The sequence below is a fragment of the Cherax quadricarinatus genome, chromosome 14 (assembly GCF_038502225.1).
Source record: "Cherax quadricarinatus isolate ZL_2023a chromosome 14, ASM3850222v1, whole genome shotgun sequence".
Classification (NCBI taxonomy): Eukaryota; Metazoa; Arthropoda; class Malacostraca; order Decapoda; family Parastacidae; genus Cherax; species Cherax quadricarinatus.
This window is the reverse complement of record NC_091305.1, coordinates 28,542,191-28,566,982: the sequence shown is the minus strand read 5'-3', so window position 1 is coordinate 28,566,982 and position 24,792 is coordinate 28,542,191.

The window sequence follows — 24,792 nt, the reverse complement described above, 5'->3', positions numbered from 1 at the left end:
TGGTGCAGGGGTAGTGGCTGTGATGCAGGGGTAGTGACTGTGGTGCTGGGGTAGTGGCTGTGGTGCAGGGGTAGTGGCTGTGGTGCAGGGGTAGTGGCTGTGATGCAGGGGTAGTGACTGTGGTGCAGGGGAAGTGACTGTGGTGCAGGGGTAGTGGCTGTGATGCAGGGGTAGTGACTGTGGTGCAGGGGTAGTGGCTGTGATGCAGGGGAAGTGACTGTGGTGCAGGGGTAGTGGCTGTGATGCAGGGGTAGTGGCTGTGGTGCAGGGGAAGTGACTGTGGTGCAGGGGTAGTGGCTGTGATGCAGGGGAAGTGACTGTGGTGCAGGGGTAGTGGCTGTGATGCAGGGGTAGTGACTGTGGTGCAGGGGTAGTGGCTGTGGTGCAGGGGAAGTGACTGTGGTGCAGGGGTAGTGGCTGTGATGCAGGGGTAGTGACTGTGGTGCAGGGGTAGTGGCTGTGGTGCAGGGGTAGTGACTGTGGTGCAGGGGTAGTGGCTGTGGTGCAGGGGTAGTGGCTGTGATGCAGGGGAAGTGACTGTGGTGCAGGGGTAGTGGCTGTGGTGCAGGGGTAGTGGCTGTGGTGCAGGGGTAGTGGCTGTGATGCAGGGGAAGTGACTGTGGTGCAGGGGTAGTGACTGTGGTGCAGGGGTAGTGGCTGTGGTGCAGGGGTAGTGGCTGTGATGCAGGGGAAGTGACTGTGGTGCAGGGGTAGTGACTGTGGTGCAGGGGTAGGGGCTGTGATGCAGGGGTAGTGGCTGTGATGCACGGGTAGTGACTGTGGTGCAGGGGAAGTGACTGTGGTGCAGGGGTAGTGGCTGTGATGCAGGGGTAGTGACTGTGGTGCAGGGGTAGTGGCTGTGATGCAGGGGAAGTGACTGTGGTGCAGGGGTAGTGGCTGTGATGCAGGGGTAGTGACTGTGATGCAGGGGTAGTGGCTGTGGGGCAGGGGAAGTGACTGTGGTGCAGGGGTAGTGGCTGTGCTGCAGGGGTAGTGACTGTGGTGCAGGGGTAGTGGCTGTGATGCAGGGGTAGTGACTGTGATGCAGGGGTAGTGGCTGTGGTGCAGGGGAAGTGACTGTGGTGCAGGTGTAGTGGCTGTGCTGCAGGGGTAGTGACTGTGGTGCAGGGGTAGTGGCTGTGATGCAGGGGTAGTGACTGTGGTGCTGGGGTAGTGGATGTGGTGCAGGGGTAGTGGCTGTGGTGCAGGGGTAGTGGCTGTGGTGCAGGGGAAGTGACTGTGGTGCAGGGGTAGTGGCTGTGGTGCAGGGGTAGTGACTGTGGTGCAGTGGTAGTGGCTGTGGTGCAGGAGAAGTGACTGTGGTGCAGGGGTAGTGGCTGTGATGCAGTGGTAGTGGCTGTGGTGCAGGGGAAGTGACTGTGGTGCAGGGGTAGTGGCTGTGGTGCAGGGGTAGTGACTGTGGTGCAGTGGTAGTGGCTGTGGTGCAGGAGAAGTGACTGTGGTGCTGGGGTAGTGACTGTGGTGCAGTGGTAGTGGCTGTGGTGCAGGGGAAGTGACTGTGGTGCAGGGGTAGTGACTGTGGTGCTGGGGTAGTGGCTGTGGTGCTGGGGTAGTGGCTGTGGTGCAGGGGTAGTGGCTGTGGTGCAGGGGTAGTGGCTGTGGTGCAGGGGTAGTGACTGTGGTGCAGGGGTAGTGGCTGTGGTGCAGGGGAAGTGACTGTGGTGCAGGGGTAGTGGCTGTGATGCAGGGGTAGTGGCTGTGGTGCAGGGGAAGTGACTGTGGTGCAGGGGTAGTGGCTGTGATGCAGGGGTAGTGACTGTGGTGCAGGGGTAGTGGCTGTGATGCAGGGGGAGTGGCTGTGATGCAGGGGTAGTGACTGTGGTGCTGGGGTAGTGGCTGTGGTGCAGGGGTAGTAGCTGTGGTGCAGGGGTAGTGGCTGTGATGCAGGGGTAGTGACTGTGGTGCAGGGGAAGTGACTGTGGTGCAGGGGTAGTGGCTGTGATGCAGGGGTAGTGACTGTGGTGCAGGGGTAGTGGCTGTGATGCAGGGGAAGTGACTGTGGTGCAGGGGTAGTGGCTGTGATGCAGGGGTAGTGACTGTGATGCAGGGGTAGTGGCTCTGGTGCAGGGGAAGTGACTGTGGTGCAGGGGTAGTGGGTGTGATGCAGGGGTAGTGACTGTGGTGCAGGGGTAGTGGCTGTGATGCAAGGGTAGTGACTGTGGTGCTGGGGTAGTGGCTGTGGTGCAGGGGTAGTGGCTGTGGTGCAGGGGTAGTGGCTGTGATGCAGGGGTAGTGACTGTGGTGCAGGGGTAGTGGCTGTGGTGCAGGGGAAGTGACTGTGGTGCTGGGGTAGTGACTGTGGTGCAGGGGAAGTAACTGTGGTGCAGGGGAAGTGACTGTGGTGCAGGGGAAGTGACTGTGGTGCAGGGGAAGTGACTGTGGTGCAGGGGAAGTGACTGTGGTGCTGGGGTAGTGACTGTGGTGCAGGGGTCGTGGCTGTGATGCAGGGGTAGTGACTGTGGTGCAGGGGTAGTGGCTGTGGTGCAGGGGAAGTGACTGTGGTGCTGGGGTAGTGGCTGTGGTGCAGGGGTAGTGGCTGTGATGCAGGGGTAGTGACTGTGGTGCAGGGGTAGTGGCTGTGGTGCAGGGGAAGTGACTGTGGTGCTGGGGTAGTGATTGTGGTGCAGGGGAAGTGACTGTGGTGCAGGGGAAGTGACTGTGGTGCAGGGGAAGTGACTGTGGTGCAGGGGAAGTGACTGTGGTCCTGGGGTAGTGACTGTGGTGCAGGGGTAGTGACAGTGGTGCAGGGGAAGTGACTGTGGTGCAGGGGAAGTGACTGTGGTGCAGGGGAAGTGACTGTGGTGCTGGGGTAGTGACTGTGGTGCAGGGGAAGTGACTGTGGTGCAGGGGAAGTGACTGTGGTGCAGGGGAAGTGACTGTGGTGCTGGGGACGTGGCTGGGGTGCTGGGGAAGTGACTGTGGTGCAGGGGTAGCGACAGTGGTGCAGGGGAAGTGACTGTGGTGCAGGGGAAGTGACTGTGGTGCAGGGGAAGTGACTGTGGTGCAGGGGAAGTGACTGTGGTGCAGGGGAAGTGACTGTGGTGCAGGGGAAGTGACTGTGGTGCAGGGGAAGTGACTGTGGTGCAGGGGAAGTGACTGTGGTGCAGGGGAAGTGACTGTGGTGCTGGGGTAGTGACTGTGCTGCAGGGGTAGTGACTGTGGTGCAGGGGTAGTGGCTGTGGTGCAGGGGTAGTCGCTGTGGTGCAGGGGTAGTAGCTGTGGTGCAGGAGTAGTGGCTGTGGTGCAGGGGTAGTGGCTGTGGTGCTGGGGTAGTGACTGTGGTGCTGGTGTAGTTACTGTGGTGCAGGGGTAGTGACTGTGCTGCAGGGGTAGTCGCTGTGGTGCAGGAGTAGTGGCTGTGGTGCAGGGGTAGTAGCTGTGGTGCAGGGGTAGTGGCTGTGGTGCAGGGGTAGTAGCTGTGGTGCAGTGGTAGTGGCTGTGGTGCAGGGGTAGTAGCTGTGGTGCAGGGGTAGTGGCTGTGGTGCAGGGGTAGTGGCTGTGGTGCAGGGGTAGTGGCTGTGGTGCAAGGGTAGTAGCTGTGGTGCAGGGGTAGTGGCTGTGGTGCAGGGGTAGTAGCTGTGGTGCAGGGGTAGTAGCTGTGGTGCAGGGGTAGTGGCTCTGGTGCAGGGGTAGTGGCTGTGGTGCAGGGGTAGTGGCTGTGGTACAGGGGTAGTGGCTGTGGTGCAGGGGTAGTAGCTGTGGTGCAGGGGTAGTGGCTGTGGTGCAGGGGTAGTGGCTGTGGTGCAGGGGGTAATGAGCCTGTAACTGTGGTGCAGGGGTAGTGACTGAGGTGCAGGGGTAGTGGCTGTGGTGCAGGGGTAGTGGCTATGGTGAAGGAGTAGTGGCTGTGGTGCAGGGGTAGAAGCTGTGGTGCAAGAGTAGTGGCTGTGGTGCAGAGGTAGTAGCTGTGGTGCAGAGATAGTTGCTGTGGTGCAGGGGTAGTGGCTGTGGTGCAGGGGTAGTAGCTGTGGTGCAGGGGTAGTCGCTGTGGTGCAGGGGTAGTGGCTATGGTGCTGGTGTAGTGACTGTGGTGCAGGGGTAGCGGCTGTGGTGCAGGGGTAGCTGCTGTAGAGGAGAAGTGGCTGTGGAGCGGAAGTGGCTGTGGTGCAGCGGTAGTGGCTGTGGTGCAGGGGTAGTGGCAGTGGTGCAGGGGTAATGAGCCTGTGACTATGGTGCAGGGGTAGTGACTGTGGTACAGGGGTAGTGGCTGTGGTGCAGGGGTAGTGGCTGTGGTGCAGGGGTAGTAGCTGTGGTGCAGGGGTAGTGGCTGTGGTGCAGGGGTAGTGGCTGTGGTGCAGGGGTAGTGGCTGTGGTGCAGGGGTAGTAGCTGTGGTGCAGGGGTAGTGGCTGTGGTGCAGGGGTAGTAGCTGTGGTGCAGGGGTAGTGGCTATGGTGCTGGTGTAGTGACTGTGGTGCAGGGGTAGCGGCTGTGGTGCAGGGGTAGTTGCTGTGGAGGAGAAGTGGCTGTGGATGGAAGTGGCTGTGGTGCAGGGGTAGTGGCTGTTGTGCAGGGGTAGTGGCTGTGGTGCAGGGGTAGTGACTGTGGTGCAGGGGTAGTGGCTGTGGTGCAGGGGTAGTGACTGTGGTGCAGGGGTAGTGACTGTGGTGCAGGGGTAGAAACTGTGGTGCAAGAGTAGTGGCTGTGGTGCAGGGGTAGAAACTGTGGTGCAAGAGTAGTGGCTGTGGTGCAGGGGTAGTGGCTGTTGTGCAGGGGTAGTGGCTGTGGTGCAGGGGTAGTGACTGTGGTGCAGGGGTAGTGGCTGTGGTGCAGGGGTAGAAACTGTGGTGCAAGAGTAGTGGCTGTGGTGCAGGGGTAGAAACTGTGGTGCAAGAGTAGTGGCTGTGGTGCAGGGGTAGTGGCTGTGGTGCATGGGTAGTAGCTGTGGTGCAGGCTTAGTGGCTGTGGTGCAGTGGGGGTAGTGTGACTGTGGTGCAGGGGTAGTGACTGTGCTGCAGGGGTAGTGACTGTGGTGCAGGGGTAGTGGCTGTGGTGCAGGGGTAGCTGGCTGTGGTGCAGGGGTAGTGGCTGTGGTGCAGGGGTAGTGACTGTGCTGCAGGGGTAGTGGCTGTGGTGAAGGGTAGTGGCTGTGGTGCAGGGGTAGTGGCTGTGGTGCAGGGGTAGTGGCTGTGGTGCAGGGGTAGTGGCTGTGGTGCAGGGGTAGTGGCTGTGGTGCAGGGGTAGTGGCTGTGGTGAAGGAGTAGTGGCTGTGGTGCAGGGGTAGTGGCTGTGGTGCAGGGGTAGTGGCTGTGGTGCAGGGGTAGTGGCTGTGGTGCAGGGGTAATGAGCCTGTGACTGTGGTGCAGGGGTAGTGGCTGTGATGCAGGGGTAGTGACTGTGGTGCAGGGGTAGTGGCTGTGGTGCAGGGGTAGTGGCTGTGGTGCAGGGGTAGTGGCTGTGGTGCAGGGGTAGTGGCTGTGGTGCAGGGGTAGTGGCTGTGGTGCAGGGGTAGTAGCTGTGGTGCAGGGGTAGTGACTGTGGTACAGGGGTAGTGGCTGTGGTGCAGGGGTAGTGGCTGTGGTGCAGGGGTAGAATCTGTGGTGCAGGGGTAGTGGCTGTGGTGCAGGGGTAGTGGCTGTGGTGCAGGGGGTAGTGGTGCTGTGGTGCAGTGACTGTTGTAGTGGCTGTGGTGCAGGGGTAGCTGCTGTAGAGGAGAAGTGGCTGTGGAGCGGAAGTGGCTGTGGTGCAGCGGTAGTGGCTGTGGTGCAGGGGTAGTGGCTGTGGTGCAGGGGGTAATGAGCCTGTGACTGTGGTGCAGAGGTAGTGACTGTGGTGCATGGGTAGTGGCTGTGGTGAAGGGGTAGTGGCTGTGGTGCAGGGGTAGAAGCTGTGGTGCAGGGGTAGTGGCTGTGGTGCAAAGGTAGTGGCTGTGGTGCAGGGGTAGTAGCTGTGGTGCAGGGGTAGTGGCTGTGGTGCAGGGGTAGTAGCTGTGGTGCAGGGGTAGTGGCTGTGGTGCAGGGGTAGTGGCTGTGGTGCAGGGGTAGTAGCTGTGATGCAGGGGTAGTGGCTGTGGTGCAGGGGTAGTGACTGTTGTGCAGGGGTAGTGACTGTGGTGCAGGGGTAGTGACTGTGGTGCAGGGGTAGTGGCTGTGGTGCAGGGGTAGTGGCTGTGGTGCAGGGGTAGTGGCTGTGGTGCAGAGGTAGTGGCTGTGGTGCAGGGGTAGTGGCTGTGGTGCAGGGGTAGTGGCTGTGGTGGAGGGGTAGTGGCTGTGGTGCAGAGGTAGTGACTGTGGTGCAGGGGTAGTGGCTGTGGTGCAGGGGTAGTGGCTGTGGTGCAGGGGTAGTGGCTGTGGTGCAGGGGTAGTGGCTGTGTTGCAGGGGTAGTGACTGTGGTGCAGGGGTAGTGGCTGTGGTGCAGGGGTAGTGGCTGTGGTGCAGGGGTAGTGACTGTGGTGCAGGGGTTGTGGCTGTGGTGCCGGGGTAGTGACTGTGGTGCAGGGGTAGTAGGGGAAATTCAGGGTGTGCAGGTTCTGTGCCTGTGGCAGGGGTTGTCATGCACTGGATAGCAGTTGTGGTAGGAGAGGTATAGTGGTAGAAGGTAGTAGTCGTAGTGGAAGTGTAGTAGTCGTGGTAGTAGGGTAGTACTTGTAGTAAAAGTATAGTAGTTTGGTAGAGGGGTAGTAGTTGTAGTAGAAGGGTAGTAGTTGTGGTAGAATGGCTGGACTCGTTATAATTACAAAGTTACACTGGTGATGTTACGTCTTCTATAATTGCTGACACGTCACTGTGTCATTGGTAGTGGTCAGTGTAAATCCTTGTCAAGATCATACCACCCATTAGCCACATGTTTGTATTTACGTTTGTATGTATATACGTATGTATATATGTATACATGTATGTACTAGATAAATTACGTAGTTACTGTCTTCAGTGAAATAAAAACTTAATTCTAAACATTGTTTTTACTATTAAAAACTAAACTTAAATGTGTTTTCCGCAACTTGAATATTATTCAGAGTTGAAGAGTAACACAAACACCAATCATGAATATAAGCAGCATTAAGATATTACTGCAGCGTAATTACATTATTTTTTGTGTGTCTTTTAAAAGGTCTTGCTGGGTAAACACCGACTATTTAATATCAACATCATCTCGTATAATTTTATAAAAGCCTTTCTTTTTTCTGTTACTTGAACTATTCTGTGTTGAGGCTGAAGACTTTTTTTCCTTATATAATTTTTTTTAACGGGACCTGACGCGGGTCTAAGTCATATGATGACCCACAGCTGGAGCCTTTGGTTATCTGACCGATGCCTTCTGCTGGCTTACCGGTCCACCACTTTAACAATTGTAGAATTAGATTCATAGTTAGATATCAAATTGGAAGGGCCGGTGAGCTCTTGTTTTCCTCTTCAATGTTTCTGTCCATCCCTGAGCTACTTCCCCTCCCCCCCCCACTCCTCACCATGTATTATGATTATTAATCTTGGACCTTGGATGTCAGCATCACGCGCGCGTGTGTGTGTGTGTGTGTGTGTGTGTGTGTGTGTGCGTGTGTGTGTGTGTGTGTGTGTGTGTGTGTGTGTGTGTGTGTGTGTGTGTGTGTGTCTGTATGTGTGTGTATGTGTGTGCGCCCACGCGCGCGTGCGCTTACGTATTTATATTCACTATTTATTGTGGCAGGGTTGGAGTCTAGCCTCCTGGTCCTGCCTCTCACACTGGCTGCTGCTCAGCTCACACACTCCTAGTTTAGTGATCCCTGTCTTAGTTATTATTAAAACTCTGTATAAATCCTGCCTCTATCACTTCCCTCTCAATGTCATTCCATTCTACGATCCCATGAACCTGGAGAAATACTTCCTGACATCCACGTGACTCTTCTGTGTTTTTGACTTCAACTCTACCGTTACCTGGAGAGTATACTTACAGAGGGTTTCGGGGATCAACGCCCCTGCGGCCCCCAGACCCTTGTCCCTTAGCTATGATGATGATGATGATGATGACGATGATGATGATAATAATAATAATAATAATAAAAATAATAATAATAATAATAATAATAATAATAATAATAATAATAATAATAATAATAATAATAATAATAATAATAACTGTGCCCTTGTGAACATGTTTAACGCCTCTTGAACACCCTATCCCTATCCACGCTATCAATTTTTTCTGCGTCGATATCATGTCTTCCCTGGCTGATGTGCCCCTCAAGTGATATGCTATGAACTAACCTCAGACAAAGGTCCTTCTTGAGTGACATAAGCAGTCTTTAAGTACCCCACCCCTTCCGAGATACTCCGATTTTGGTATAATTTGCCCTTCCCAGTTTTTATAACTTTGTACTTGTTGGGGTTGAATTCCAATAACGACTTGTCAGAATAAGTCTGCAGCCTGTTTTGGTTCATTTAAAGCCTGTCCTTGTCCCTTCTTTTTCTCATTATCCTCATTAATTTCATATTAACTGAGAACAGGCATAAACACACACACACACACACACACACACACACACACACGCACACACACACACACACACACACACAACATGCAGACAGGACTACAAAGGGACCTGGACAGACTACAGGCCTGGTCCAGTAACTGGCTCCTGGAATTTAACCCCACCACATGCAAAGTCATAAAGATCGGGGAAAGGTAAAGAAGACCGCAGACAGAGTACAGGCTAGGGGGCCAAAGACTGCAAATCTCATTCAAGGAAAAGGATCTTGGGGCGAGTATAATACCGAGCACATCTCCTGAGGCGCACATCAACCATATAACTGCTGCAGCATACGGGCGCTTGGCAAACCTGAGAATAGCGTTCCCACACCTCAGTAAGAAATCGTTCAAGACTTTGTACACTGTGTACGTCAGGCCCATATGGAGTATGCAGCACTAGTTTGGAACCCACACCTGGTCAAGCACGTCAAGAAATAAAAGAAAGTGCAAAGGTTTGCAGCAAGACTAGTTCTAGAGCTAAGGTGAATGTCCTTCAACGAAAAGTTAAGGGAAATTGACCTGATGACATAAAATACTGTGAGGAACTGACAAGGTGGACAGAGGCAGGATGTTCCGGAGATGAGACACAGCAACAAAGTGTCACAATTGTAAGATGAAGACTCAGATGAGTCACAGGGATGTTAGGAAGTATTTCTTCAGTCCTATAGTTGTCAGGAAGTGGAATAGTCTGGAAAGTGACGTAGTGGAGGCAGGATCCATACATAGTTTTAAGAAGAGGTACGGTAAAGCTCATGGAGCAGGGAGAGAGAGGACCTAATAGCGACCAGTGAAAAGGCGGGGCCAGGAGCTCTGATTCGACCCCTGCAACCAAATAGAGGCGAGTATAGGTGAACGTACACACAAACAAATCACGGATTATTAAGAATTATTCTTGGCTATTCTTGGATATTCTGGATTATCCAGGATTTCGAGTACAGTTTAGAATTATTCTCATTTATCCTAGTTTATTCTGATTTATCCTGAATTATTCCGAGTAATCCTGGACTATCCTGTGTAATCTTGGGTTATCCTTGGTAACTTGGCAGCTCCGTCATGGAATTAAAAAAAAAATATTCAATTAGGCTGCCCAAATATCGTACTTCAACTTACACAATTCAGATGTGTATTAAATTATATATATATATATATATATATATATATATATATATATATATATATATATATATATATATATATATATATATATATATATATATATATATATATATATATATATAATTGGTACATGCTTGAACAGCATGTACCAATTATTATTATTATTATTATTATTATTATTATTATTATTATTATTATTATTATTATTGTCATTTATATTATTATTATTATTATTATTATTATTATTATTTTATTAATTTATTATTATTATTTTATTATCATTATTATAGTTATAATAGTAATTCTATTACAGTTATTATTATATTAGTTTTGATTATAATGGTTGTTATTTTCAAGATGAAGCATCAAACCCGTATGTCTGATCCAGGGAAGGAGAGGGATCACACTGATTTCTTGGATCAAGAGCTCCGCACCCGAGCCAGGGCTCGTTATCTGCGTTAACACTATCTAGAAGTCGGCCAGAAATGCTAAACGGGTGAAATTTGGACGAGGTTTCGCCCTAGTTGGTGCAAAACGTTAAAAAAAAAATTGCTTCTCTTTTTACCTGTTTGTAACTCGTTAAATTGTGACAACAGGCGATAAATACCGATAAAAGGAGACTCGGTTGACAAAAAAGGTCGAACCTTCATAAAAGTTCACTGCGTTTCGTTCAGGAAAAGCGAACTTTCCGAAGGGAAAGTTCACCAAACGTGAGCGAAACGTTGTGTTCCTCTGTAAAGATTCTCTCTCCTTTTTTTCTTTTTTACGATCCCTTCATCACTTCTTATAAATTATCTTCACTAATAATGGTCATAAAATAACTAAGATAACGTAACTTGTTATCAGCCACAGCTGCTGCTCCATAATAACTGCAAGTCATCTAATAACTCAACATGACACGTATATATTTTATATATAATACGAATTATTAATAATAATAATGCGAATTTATGGTGGTCAATTATCTTTATGGTGGTTTAAATACAGTGCTGTGATGGTGGCAAACGATTACCGCTTTCATGGTAAGGCGCTAAACCCGTGTGGGTTACAGAGGTCTGATTCGAGGATATAGATTTGCTCCAACTGCTTTGCTTATAAAGAAGGTGTTGAAAAAGTGTCGAACCGAAGCAGGACTCGCAGTGTTTGATCCAGGTTGGGTAAATTTAGGTTAGCAAAGCATATAGGGAAGTGCTGGTTTGGCAATAGAGTTGTAGATGAGTGAAACCACACTACCGGGTAGCCGTGGTGACTGTTTAATCACAATGGTAACTCCCGGGTAGCGTTAGTGAAGCGACAGCACTGGGTAGCTTTAAATGTAGGTTGGACGGGTGTGGTTGGGCGTGAAATAAACCTGCCTAGCATGGGCCAGTAGGTCTACTGTAGTGTTCTTGCTTTCTTCGGCATCAAGTCACCGTTTTCGAAGGAAAGTCATCCAGGTAACCTCTTTAATCACTATTGGTTCAAGGTGATCAGTTGAGTCTGCTACAACATCACGTTGCGTCTGGTACAGCATCACGTTGCGTCTGGTACAGCATCACGTTGCGTCTGGTACAACATCACGTTGCGTCTGGTACAGCATCACGTTGCGTCTGGTGCAACATCACGTTGCGTCTGGTACAGCATCACGTTGCGTCTGATACATCACGTTGCGTCTGGTACAACATCACGTTGCGTCTGGTAAGGTGAGGAACAATGCACAAACTGAATGTGCATGACTGTGTGCGCACAGCGGGCATGAAAGTGTGCACAACGGACACATATGTACAAGACTGGACACATAATGTACAAGGCTATATGGGATACATTTTTATGTTTGGGAATCCAACGCTTGATAAAGATGACAACGAATCCAACAGTGTCTGCAATAAAGGCTTGTAGTTTTATGTATCTTATCTTCATACAATGTAAAAAGAAGTATGAGCAAATAAATGGTGGAAGGAAAACTTTAAGCTCAATAAAGTAAAGAAACGACTGGACAATCAAGAGTGGAAAGTGAGTAGAAAAGGAGGAGGAGGAGGAGGAGGAAGAGGAGGAGGAGGAGGAGGAGGAGGAGAGGAGGAGGAGGAGGAGGAGGAGGGGGAGGAGGAGGAGGGGAGAAGGAGGGGGAGGAGGAGGAAAAGGAAGAGGAGGAGGAGGAGGAAAAGGAAGAGGAGGAGGAGGAAAAGGAAGAGGAGGAGGAGGAGGAGGAGGGGGATGAGGAGGGGGGAGGGGGAGGAGGAGGGGGGAGGAGGAGAAAAGAGAAACGCTTAATTGAAAATCGAGCAAAATCTTAATATTTTAGTTGAAAAGAAAAACATCTTGATGCTGACGGGTCATAACACAGTATGAAAACGAGAGGAAATTCTGCTTGATTTAAGCAAGGGAATGATAACTCAAATTCTTTGAATCAAGACTCCCCTTTTTTCTTTTTCTTGCCGCAAACGCAGCTACGATTTTCAGTTTAATTCCCAGCGTGGCATCGCTATTCCGTTCAGTTCCACGACCACTGTTACTCGGCTCTCTCCCCAATACACACAGCAGCCTCTCCTCGCTTCGGCAATGGACTACCATGTTCCCCCCTCCCCCCCAAACTTCCTCTTTGTTCCCTCTCGACGTCCAAGAAAACCCAAGTCGATCTCCGTGAGGTTCATGCAGGCTTCATGCTGTTAAATTCACTCGCCAAGAGTCACCTTTCTCATTATTTCTCCATTCGTTTCTTTCTCCAAAAACCTGAACATTTTGCCAGCCTGCTACATTATTTTTTTTTCTTCTTCTTCAGATGCCAAACGGAAACGTCGAAATATTCGCAGGAGCCGCTCATCCTACGTCACAGACGAAAATCCTGAATTATTGGTGGCAGAGGAAGGGGAAAATGTAGCGAGCACTCCGGACGGGAATTCGTGCAGTCAAACGCAGAGTTGCACGGCCCAGATCACACCATTCAAGAATTCCATCACACAATAGCGTAAACAGAACCAGGTCGGGTCCTTTCTTCTGGCTCCTCGCCCTCAACCCTTCCTCCCTCCCACCCTCTATCATTCCCTCCCTCCCTCCCTCTATCATTCCCTTCCTGCCTCTCTTCTCTGACTGTCTGTCTGTCTCTCTTTTTCGCTCTCTCCTTCTCTCAAACCCTCTGTCCATCCTCCCTCCTCTCTCTCTCTCTCTCTCTCTCTCTCTCTCTCTCACCTTTACCCTCATCACACAACTCCACTTTTCTTAAGGTATACATTTCCTCTCACAGCTCGGTCACCAAGACAGACGACACAATCTATACCTGAATGTGAGAGCTGTAACCTTTTTTTACCTTAATAGGACGTAAATCCAAAAATATTGCAATAACCATACTGTAAGATCCTTTGGGAGAATAAGATACACTTGTCTCATAGTTCTTACCTGTGAAAGAATACTGCATACCTGCCCCACAGCTCCTACCTGAGGAAGAGAACACCTGTTACAACACCTGATACAACATCTGCCCTCAGTAAATCTGGTAACAAAACCCTTACCAAGCAGGATACATTTAATGTAAAACAAAAATAATTCCTCTTTGTAAGCCTCTTTTAGAATTTTGAAAGATTGCAACGGAAGCAGTAAAGGTTGATAAAACAGGTGGGAGAGACACTTAGATTCCGGAGAAAGAAGAAAAGCTAGAATCTCAGGTGGTTATCCTGGGTAATGGATTCTCAGTTGGATAACTTGGGAGGGAAGGAGGAAGGTGGGGATCTCAGCTGGTTGCCTGGTGAGTGCTTGTGCCTGTAGCTGGCCCGCCAGCGGCTTCCTCAACGAACAAGTACGCGTTGTCTCTTCAGAAACGTCTCTCTCTTCATCTTTTCACATCACAGAGCCAGAGGGTCTTGAGCAGTCTTGTGTATTCCCTGTCACGACTCCTGCGGACGTGAGGAGCTCAATCATACATACGATCTCCCAGGCAGACACGAGGAGCTCCGTCATACGATCTCCCAGGCAGACGCGAGGAGCTCCGTCATACGATCTCCCAGGCCTCCGGCAGTCCTCTGCATGTTACCAGAAACTTTGAAATGTCCTCATTTCTGTGGATCTGAGAGTGTAAATCGAGATGAAAACTTCAGTTTTTTCTTTTACAAGAATAGCCGCAGGTGGGACTTGTAACTATCAGTACAGTGTGTGGTGTGCGTCTGTGTGTGTGTGTGTGTGTGTGTGTGTGTGTGTGTGTGTGTGTGTGTGTGTGTGTGTGTGTGTGTGTGTGTGTGTGTGTGTGTGTGTGTGTGTGTGCGTGTGTGTGCGTGCGTGTGTGTGTGTGTGTGCTTCAGACACGACCCTTTCACCAAAATTTTATCCTTTATCAGAGATAATTTTGAGTATGTGTTAAGCCCCGGTATTAAACCACGACTCCTTGAGTTAAGATTTCTTCGCTCCTGTAGTACGCAGCTTCCAGTATCTTTGGACTGAGATGAATCTCTCTCTGAGGATGATGTCAGGCCTTGAAGTTCAGTGACATCCTGGGCAGTAAAAAGAGGAAATAGCATTTCAGGATGTCGTCCTGAGATGCAACATCCTTGGATATGACATCCTGGAAACCGACATTCTAGAAAATGACATCCTGGAAAATATCCTGGAAAATGACATACTAGGAAATGACATCTTGGAAAATATCCTGGAAAATGACATCCTGGAAAATATCCTGGAAAATGACATACTAGACAATGACATCCTGGAAAATATTCTGGAAAATGACATCCTAGGAAATGACATTCCGTGCAATGACAAAGAGAAATGACATCCTGGGTAATAAAATATCCTGACTCTACCACTGGCGTAAAAAGACCGCGTGAGATTTAAAAACAATATGAAAGGGAGAAATGAAAGAAAAAATAGGGAGAGAGGGAGAGAGGGAGAGAGGAGAGAGGGAGAGAGGGAGCACAAATTACCTTAGCTAAAAATGCGAATGAGAAGGAACAGGAAAAAAAAAGACTAAACCCATTATTAACGATAATGTATTTTTTCCTTCAGTAACTTTAATCCTCCTCCTCTTCTTTCCCCCCTCCCCATTTTTCCTCCCCTCCTCCTCCCCCTCCCCTTTTTTTCCTCCCAACCTGCTTCCACTTCACACCACCTCCCACATCCACCACCTCATCCATAAGGTTATTCGAAAAATATTTCGTACGTTTATTATTATTATTATTATTATTATTATTATTATTATTATTATTATTATTATTATTGTTTTTATTAATATAACCTTGAGGAAGGCCCAGGCAGCGGCTGAGGAATGAGAAGCCATCAGGGATGATCCAAGGAAAGGGCAAGGTAGCTCTAGTTCTTCGGCTCAAGAGTCCTTCACCAGCCCCCAAAAAGAGCCCTTTAAAACTGCACCCTTAATTCCTCCTATCATTCGTAACAACTGGAGCTCAACTACTGAGAGAAGTGTATAAGAGATAATCAGGAGAAGTAGAGAGAGAGAGAGAGAGAGAGAGAGAGAGAGAGAGAGAGAGAGAGAGAGAGAGAGAGAGAGAGAGAGAGAGAGAGAGAGAGAGACAGAGAGAGAGAGAGAGAGAGAGAGAGAGAGAGAGAGAGAGAGAGAGAGAGAGAGAGAGAGAGAGAGAGAGAGAGAGAGAGAGAGAGAGAGAGAGAGAGAAAAGTAGACGCGAAATGTTTCGTCAAAGCAAATTTTTGCCCAAAAAGTGAAAAACTCGTAAAAAATTTGCGACACTCGAGCCCAACACGTTCAATAAAAGTATGAAATTGAAACGGCTGGACACTAACGGGAAATTGTATACCGTGAAGAGAGAGAGAGAGAGAGAGAGAGAGAGAGAGAGAGAGAGAGAGAGAGAGAGAGAGAGAGAGAGAGAGAGAGAGAGAGAGAGAGAGAGAGAGAGAGAGAGAGAGAGAGAGAGAGAGAGAGAGAGAGAGAGAGAGAGAGAGAAATTCTACAGTTAATTCCCCCTCTCCCTCGTAAAAATAATATAAGAACATAAGAACATACGAAAGAAGGAACATTGCAACAGGCCTACTTGCCCATGCGAAGCAGGTCCATGCCACCCCCGTGCTAGAACAATGACCACCTAGTCAGGCCACTTCCACTTAAGGAAGGAGCACGGCACCAGACCTGGTAGCCCAAGCTAGTCAGGTCGAACTCATACTCATGTATTTATCTAACCTATTTTTAAAACTACACAACATCTTAGCTTTTATGATGGTACTCGGGAGTTTGTTCCACTCATCCACAACTCTATTACCAAACCAGAGCTTTCCTATATCCTTCCTGAATCTGAATTTTTCCAACTTGAAACCATTGCTGCGAGTCCTGTCTTGGCTGGATATTTTCAGCACGCTATTTACTTCCCCTATATTTATTCCTGTTTTCCAGTTATACACCTAAATCATATCCCCCGTAATTCTACGCCTTTCGAGAGAGTGCAGATTCAGGGTCCTCAGTCTATCCTCATAGGGAAGATTTCTGATCCATGGGATCAACTTTGTCATCCTCCTCTGTACGTTTTCCAGTGCATTTATAACCATTCTGTAATATGGTAATATGAATGGAAGATAACTTCGAAAATGCTTACAGAAATATAATTCAAGACAGTAATATTTTCTGTTACTGTCTTGAATTATAGTTTGAGTGTGTGTCTGTGAGGAAGATTATGCCCTTTGCTTGCCGACGGGCAGATGAAGACGAGGGCAGGATGCCAACAGGCAGATGAAGACGAGGGCAGAATGCCCACGGGCAGGTGGTGACGAAGGCAGGATGGCCATAATTGGTAAAAGAAACACGATTGCCGTGGAGACTCATTTGAACCACACATACAAGTCCCTAGGTCTCTCGTGTATCCACGCGCTCTCTCTTGCCCTATCCTCCACAGGATGGATGTGGCTTACAAAATAAACTAGAGGCACTTTGGCGTCAATATCTAAATCTAATCCACTGGAAATTCTTTCTTTTTCTTTCAGCCTTACCCGGAGGTAGTCTCGTGGCTCCCTACCCCTGAGGTAGTCACCTGGCTTCCTTCTCCTGAGGTACTCATCTGGTTCCCTTCTCCTACCTGGCTTCCTTCTCCTGAGGAAGTCACCTGCTCCCTTCCTCTGAGGTAGTCACCTGGCTCCCTTTCCCTGGGGTAGTCACCTGCCTCTCTTCCCCTGAGGTAGTCACCTGGCTTCCTTCCCCTGAGGTAGTCACTTGGCTCCATTTCCCTGAGGTAGTCTCCTGGCTCCCTTCCCCTGAGGTATTCATCTGACTCCCTTCTGCTGAGGTAGTCACCTGGCTTCCTTCTCCTGAGGTAGTCACCTGGCTTCCTTCCCCTGAGGTAGTCACCTGGCTTCCTTCTCCTGAGGTAGTCACCTGGCTTCCTTCCCCTGAGGTAGTCATCTGACTTCCTTCCCCTGAGGTAGTCCCTGGCTTCCTTCCCCTGAGGTAGTCATGTGGCTTTCTTCCCCTGAGGTAGTCACCTGGTTCTCTTTCTCTGAGGTAGTTACCTGGTTCCCTTCGCATGAGGCAGTCACCTGACTTCCTTTGCCTGATAGGTGACGAAAAGGTAACATCACCTTGTCACAATACAGACAGCCAGGTCGGTCATACACTTGACCAGATTGCTGAGTTTGGCCTGTGTGCGCTAGTCAGCCTTCGCTGTTATGCTGACCCACTCTAAGGGAATTAACATTACCCCACCTGTGTCCTCAGACACAGATGGGTAATTAGCTATTGGCCACCCCAGCCCCTGCGTTGTCTATTGCCCTTCACAGCTCTTGCATTATCTAGTACCCTCTCAATCCCTGACTGTTTCTGCTGCCCTTCCAAGATCCTTTCTCGTCTCTTGCCCACCCCAGCCCCCTGAATCGTCCATTGCCCACCACAGCCATCTGCCTCATCCACTGCCCATCACAGCCCCTGAGTTGTCTGCTGCCTATCAGCTCCTTGCCTCGTCTATTGCCCTCCCCAGCCTCGACTATTGCCGACACCAACCCCCTGCGTCGTCTATGGCCCTCCCAAGTCCCCTGCCTCGTCTATTTCCCACCCCGGCCCCCTGCCTCTTCTGTTGCTCACCCCAGCCCCCTGACTTGTTTATTGCCTCCCAACCTTCTGCATCGTCTACTGCCCACTCCAGCCCCCTGCCTCCTCTTTTGTCCTCCCCAGCCCCCTGTCTCGTCTACTGCCCACCCCAGCCCACTGCCTCTTCTATTGCCCACCCCAACCCACTGCCTCTTCTATTGCCCACCCCAGCCCCCTGCTTCGTCTATTGCCCTCCCCAGCCTTCTGCCTCCTCTACTGCTCACCTCAGCCTCATGCCTAGTCTATTGCCTACCCCAGCCCCCTGCCTCGCCTATTGCCTATCCCAGCCCCCTGCCTCGTCTATTGATCACCCCAGCCCTCTGCCTCCTCTATTGCCCACACCAGCTCCCAGTCTTCTTTATTGTCAATCCCAGCCCCCTGCCTCTTCTATTGCCCTCTCCAATCCCCTGCCTCGTTTGTTACCCACCCCATCCCCCTGCCTCCTCTATTGCCCACCCCAGCCTCCTCTATTGCTCACCCCAGTCCCCTGCCTCCTCCATTGCCCATCCCAGTCCCCTGCTTCCTCTATTGCCCACCCCAACCCCCTGCCTCCTCTATTGGCCACCCCAGCCTCCTCTATTGCCCACCCTATCACCCTGCCTCCACTGTTGCCCACCCCAGCTTCCTGCCTCGTCTATTGCCCACCCCAGCCCCTGCCTCGTCTATTGCTCTCTCAGTCCCCCGCCTCGTCTGTTGCCCACCCCGCCCATCCCGGTCCCCTGCTTCCTCTATTGCCCACCACAGCCCCCTGCTTCCTCTATTGCCCACCCCAGTCCCCTGCCTCGTCTGTTGCCCACCCCAGCCTCCTGCCTCCTCTATTTCCCACCCCAGCCCCCCTGCCTCCTCTATTGTCCACCCAAGCCCACTGCCTTGTCTATTGAACACCCCAGCCCCCTTCCTCCTCTATTACTCACCCCAGCCCCCTGCCTCCTCCATTGCCCATCCCAGTCCCCTGCTTCCTCTATTACCCACCCCATCCCCCTGCCTCCTCTATTGGTCACCCCAGTCTCTTCTATTGCCCACCCTATACCCCTGCCTCCACTATTGCCCTCCCCAGCCTTCTGCCTCGTCTATTGTCCACTCCAGCCCCCTGCCTCGTTTATTGCACATCCCAGCTTCCTGCCTCATCTATTGCCCACACGAATCCCCTGCGTCGTCTATTGCCCTCCCAAGTCCCCTGCCTCGTCTGTTTCCCACCCCGGCCCCCTGCCTCTTCTATTGCCCACCCCAGCGCCCTGCCTCGTTTATTGCCCTCCCCAGCCTTCTGCCTCGTCTACTGTCCACTCCAGCCCCCTGCCTCTTCTATTGCCCTCCCCAGCCCCTTGTCTCGTCTACTGCCCACCCCAGCCCACTGCCTCTTCTACTGCCCACCCCAGCCTCCTGCCTTGTTTATTGCCCTCCCCAGCCTTCTGCCTCGTTTACTGCCCACTCCAGCCTCCTGCCTCTTCTATTGCCCACCCCAGCCCCTTGTCTCGTCTACTGCCCACCCCAGCCCCACTGCCTCTTCTACTGCCCACCCCAGCCCCCTGCATTGTTTATTGCCCTCCCCAGCCTTCTGCCTCCTCTATTGCCCACCCCTGCCCCCTGCCTCGTCTGTTGCCCACCCCATCCCCCTGCCTCCTCTATTGTCCACCCCAGCCCACTACCTCCTCTATTGCCCACCCCAGCCCCCTGACTCCTCTATTGCACACCCCTGTCCCCTGCCTCCTCTATTGCCCACCCCAGCCCCCTGCCTCTTCTATTGCCCTCCCCAGCCTTCTGGCTAGTCTACTGCCCACCCCAGCCTCATGCCTAGTCTATTGTCCTCCCCCAGCCCCCTGCCTCGTCTGCCCTCCCCAGCCCCCTGCCTCCTCTATTGCCCTCCCCAGCCCCCCTGACTCCTCTATTGCCCTCCCCAGCCCCCCTGACTCCTCTATTGCCCTCCCCAGCCCCCTGACTCCTCTATTGCCCTCTGTTGCACTTAAAAATCCAGCACAAAAATATTGCGTCCATTAAAAAAAATCTATAAACATGAGTGACAACAAACCAACACCAATATTAAATCTCCCACTCCAGTGTTGCCAGGTGGGAGGAACATTGTGCGTCACGGTATTGCCAGGTGGGAGGAACATTGTGCGTCACGGTATTGCCAGGTGGGAGGAACATTGTGCGTCACGGTGTTGCCAGGTGGGAGGAACATTGTGCGTCACGGTATTGCCAGGTGGGAGGAACATTGTGCGTCACGGTATTGCCAGGTGGGAGGAACATTGTGCGTCACGGTATTGCCAGGTGGGAGGAACATTGTGCGTCACGGTGTTGCCAGGTGGGAGGAACATTGTGCGTCACGGTATTGCCAGGTGGGAGGAACATTGTGCGTCACGGTATTGCCAGGTGGGAGGAACATTGTGCGTCACGGTATTGCCAGGTGGGAGGAACATTGTGCGTCACGGTATTGCCAGGTGGGAGGAACATTGTGCGTCACGGTGTTGCCAGGTGGGAGGAACATTGTGCGTCACGGTGTTGCCAGGTGGGAGGAACATTGTGCGTCACGGTGTTGCCAGGTGGGAGGAACATTGTGCGTCACGGTGTTGCCAGGTGGGAGGAACATTGTGCGTCACGGTGTTGCCAGGTGGGAGGAACATTGTGCGTCACGGTGTTGCCAGGTGGGAGGAACATTGTGCGTCACGGTATTGCCAGGTGGGAGGAACATTGTACGTCACGGTGTTGCCAGGTGGGAGGAACATTGTACGTCACGGTGTTGCCAGGTGGGAGGAACATTGTGCGTCACAGCGTTTCCAGCTGAGAGCAACTTTGTGCGTCACAGTGTTGCCAGCTGGGAGTAACATTGTGCGTCACAGTGTTGCCAGCTGAGAGCAACTTTGTGCATCACAGTGTTTCCAGCTGGAACTAACATTTTGCATTACAGTGTTGCCAGCTGGGAGTAACTTTTTGCATTACAGTGTTGCCAGCTGGGAGTAACATTTTGCATCAAAGTGTTGCCAGCTGGGAGTAACATTTTTCCATCGCAGTGTTGCCAGCTAGGAGTAATATTCTACCTTCATAGTGTATGATTTTTTTTCTTACACTCTACTTAGACACACTTCTAAATACACAAAACTCTTCATACAACCTATACAACATCTGTCTCATACAGAAAGAATCAAAGACTTTATATTCAATAAATTAACCTGAAGAAAGTGAAATGCAGATATGTGAGGGAATGAAAAACAACAGAGCGTAGGGAAAAATCTACAATTTTTCTGAACTCTTGGAATAATCCTTCCTGCTGGAAACGTCACCATTATCAGTCCTTGAACAGAAAGAAGATTGTTATTGTACTGGTTGCAATTTGTATCTTAAAGTGACATAACATTATCTTCACACACACACACACACACACACACACACACACACACACACACACACACAACGTCCTACGAAGAGAGGTTAAGTGAAATTGCCCTGACGACACTGGAGGACAGGAGGAACAAGGAAAAGGGGACATGATAACAACATATAAAATACCGAGAGGAGTCTACAAGGTGGACAGAGATGTTTCAGAGATGGAACACAGCAACAAGGGATCACAACTGGAAGATGAAGACTCATATGAGTCACAAAGATGTTAGGAAGTATTTCTTTAGTCACAGAGTTGTCAGGAAGTGGAATAATCTGGAAAGTGAGGTGGTGGAGGCAGGATAAACCTCACGGAGCAGGGAGTGAATGACTTAGTAGCGACCAGTGAAGAGGCGGGGCCAGGAGCTGTGAATCGACTCCTGCAACCACAACTAGGCGAGTACAGACACACACACCTAACTTCTCGGTTTTTTACATGTCGAATTGCCTTCCATATTATTATAATTAAAAAGAAGCACTAAACCTACAAGGGTCATTGCCTCCCATAACTTTTTTTTTCAAAACTTACAAAGTTTGAGAAATATTGTTTTTCAGTGGTTTATTTTCTCTGACGAGATGTTTCGCTCGCTCAGCAGGATTGGTCAGTCAAAATATAGAGCAGACAGAAGTACCTCCGTTGTCTTTCGTATATTTAGACTGAAGAAGCCTGTTGAGAGGGCGAAACGTCTCATCAGTGAGGATACCAATCTGATGCACGTATGTCTCACTCATCCACTTGTCGGTATTGAATACCATTAATATTATGATACCGCTCCAACACTATTTCTAGTGTCTTTATCATTCTCTCTATTCAATCTCAACAGTTAATTTCAGTACAACCAGGAAGACTCTTAGAACACCCAGACAACCACTGACCTTCCTCTCCTGCTCCTAACAGCCGGGGCTCAGATTAGTGGGTCCAGGTACGTACAGACACCAATGAGTCCTTGGTGGGTCCAGGTACGTACAGACACCAATGAGTCCTTGGTGGGTCCAGGTACGTACAGACACCAATGAGTCCTTGGTGGGTCCAGGTACGTACAGACACCAATGAGTCCTTGGTGGGTCCAGGTACGTACAGACACCAATGAGTCCTTGGTGGGTCCAGGTACGTACAGACACCAATGAGTCCTTGGTGGGTTCAGGTACGTACAGACACCAATGAGTCCTTGGTGGGTCCAGGTACGTACAGACACCAATGAGTCCTTGGTGGGTTCAGGTACGTACAGACACCAATGAGTCCTTGGTGGGTTCAGGTACGTACAGACACCAATGAGTCCTTGGTGGGTTCAGGTACGTACAGACACCAATGAGTCCTTGGTGGGTCCAGGTACGTACAGACACCAATGAGTCCTTGGTGGGTCCAGGTACGTACAGACACCAATGAGTCCTTTGTGGGTCCAGGTACGTACAGACACCAATGAGTCCTTGGTGGGTCCAGGTACGTACAGACACCAATGAGTCCTTGGTGGGTCCAGGTACGTACAGACACCAATGAGTCCTTTGTGGGTCCAGGTACGTACAGACACCAATGAGTCCTTGGTGGGTCCAGACATGTACAGACACCAATGAGTTCTTGGTGGGTTCAGGTACACACAAACCCTACCGAGTCTGTCTTGGAGTCATAAAAGGCAAGCAAGCTTACACGGTGCTTCTCACGTCATAAAGCTCCTGCATCCCAACTGCATGCCTCTGTTCATCAGTTTTTTCTTCTAATCAGAACAATAAAACTGACAATAATTTATTTGACTATACCACAATTTTGCAATCTCAGCATTGATTAAAGTTTTCCTGGCTGGTGGTTAGTAGGTTACAGGCAGTCTTAATACACTTATGTAGTCCATAGGCTTTGAACTGTTACTGTCAGGGAAACGTCTTTCGCCTGAGCAAAAGAATGAAAAAATAAATGAATGAATGACTTGAGGAATAATAGCGAAGATTAGTTTCTTAGGATTTTAATTAAAAATAAAAAAAATAAAAATTGGCAGCTGTGGTTCCAGTAGCATGTTGAGACAGGAGTATCTTATCCCCAGGATGGTCTTCTGATGGTGTTGTAGAAGAAATGGTGTTGGTTATCCTGGGTGGCGGTGTTCATCCCATGTTCTGGAATTCCTGTCACTACTTGGTCGTAGTAACACAATTCAGATTTCAGAGGTGAGGAGTCGTAATGTCCTACTACGTCTTGTAGACAGGGAACTTACTCCAATTAACTAGCGTCTACCCTGGTTGACCAGGCCAGTAGCAGAGCTGATAATAAAGAAAACAACACTGGTTACATAAGGGTTAAATAAGTATAACATTGAAGAAAGACAAAGGCTGGTATTCTACTCCAATGTCATTACTGGTAACCAGGTAAATCAGTATCACCTTCCCTGATCAGGAGAAAAGTGGAGGTGAAGTGCTTCTCCAAACTTCAACCCACAACAGGCAAGGTTAATACTACCAGGAGTAGAAATAAAAGCAAATCAGACCCGAGGAACTGAAGTTTAGCCTCCGCCCGCTAGATGGTAGTGCGGGTGGTAACGTGCTAATGGTTCCTGCGAGTCTCAACAACCATAACCCCAACTTTTTAAGGGTTTTTCCCTCACAATTACCCACCCTACTATGACGTCAAAGTTATTTACACCAAGAGGTGAACATACACCGAAAGTTTACTTTAATCCTTATTTTTAAAGATTACTCTTTCATAAAAAATGCTCTACACCTTTCAATAATATCATACATAATGATAATTAAAAAAAAAAACGCAGACAAGTGAACACTTTTTTTCAATAATTGACTTAAAAATTAAGCGGAGGAAAAAATAATTACGACTGCAAAATAACAGACCAAAATGAACTTTTAAGCCGATGCAATAAGCAAGCCATCAACATTTTTCCCAATTTACAGCAAACTACATAATTTAAAATCTAATTATTAAGAGTAAAGGCCAAAGAAAAGAGACATTATATTGCAACACTTACTGCCAAAAAACAAATAGGAATAAAGATAGTATTAAGTAAAGAATTACATGTCACAGTTCCGCAGGTGGAACGTCACTAAAAACACGCACTTGGGGCACAAACCTCATGACGACGTTTCGGTCCACCCTGGATCATTATCAGTTACGACTTGGGACTTGACAGTGATCCAGGATGGACAGAAACATCATGAGTTTCCCCATTTAACTTAGTGTATTATCTTAAGGTTCACTTTCCAAAGACACTTTCTCACCATAATACTGAAGGAACTACGTAGCTTCATCTGGAAAACAACCATCAACTTTAACATTAAATATTACTAGAGGTGTTTTCTGACTCACTGAATTTTTTTAACTACAATATTCGTACGAATAAAGGAACCGACGTTTTCCGTGTAGAAGTACATATATATTAATCATAGTTTACATGCAACTTTCTCTCTCAAAAAATATTTTAAGGGAAAAACCGAAAAAAATCTTATTATTATTAATTGTATACAGGAAGCAACATTTTTTAAACATTCATCATGCTGACAAATCTCTTATTACAGTTATCATGCTGACAGATCTCTTATTACAGTTATCATGCTGACAGATCTCTTATTACAATTATTATGTTGACAGATCTTATATTATATTTTTAGCCAAGAAGGGGAACATTAAATCAATGTAATATAAGTTTAAAATTATTACTTAGAAAAGAAACCCACTAACCAAACTTCCCCACCAGAGTCTACAATTAAAAAAAAAATTACTTTTGCCTCCTTACCACTAAAAAAAAAATTAATTAAAGTCTCAGCAATGATTTTGAACACACAACACAGTCTTTAGAATTTTCACACTCATAAGGAAGCTTATGATCAATGACGGTAATA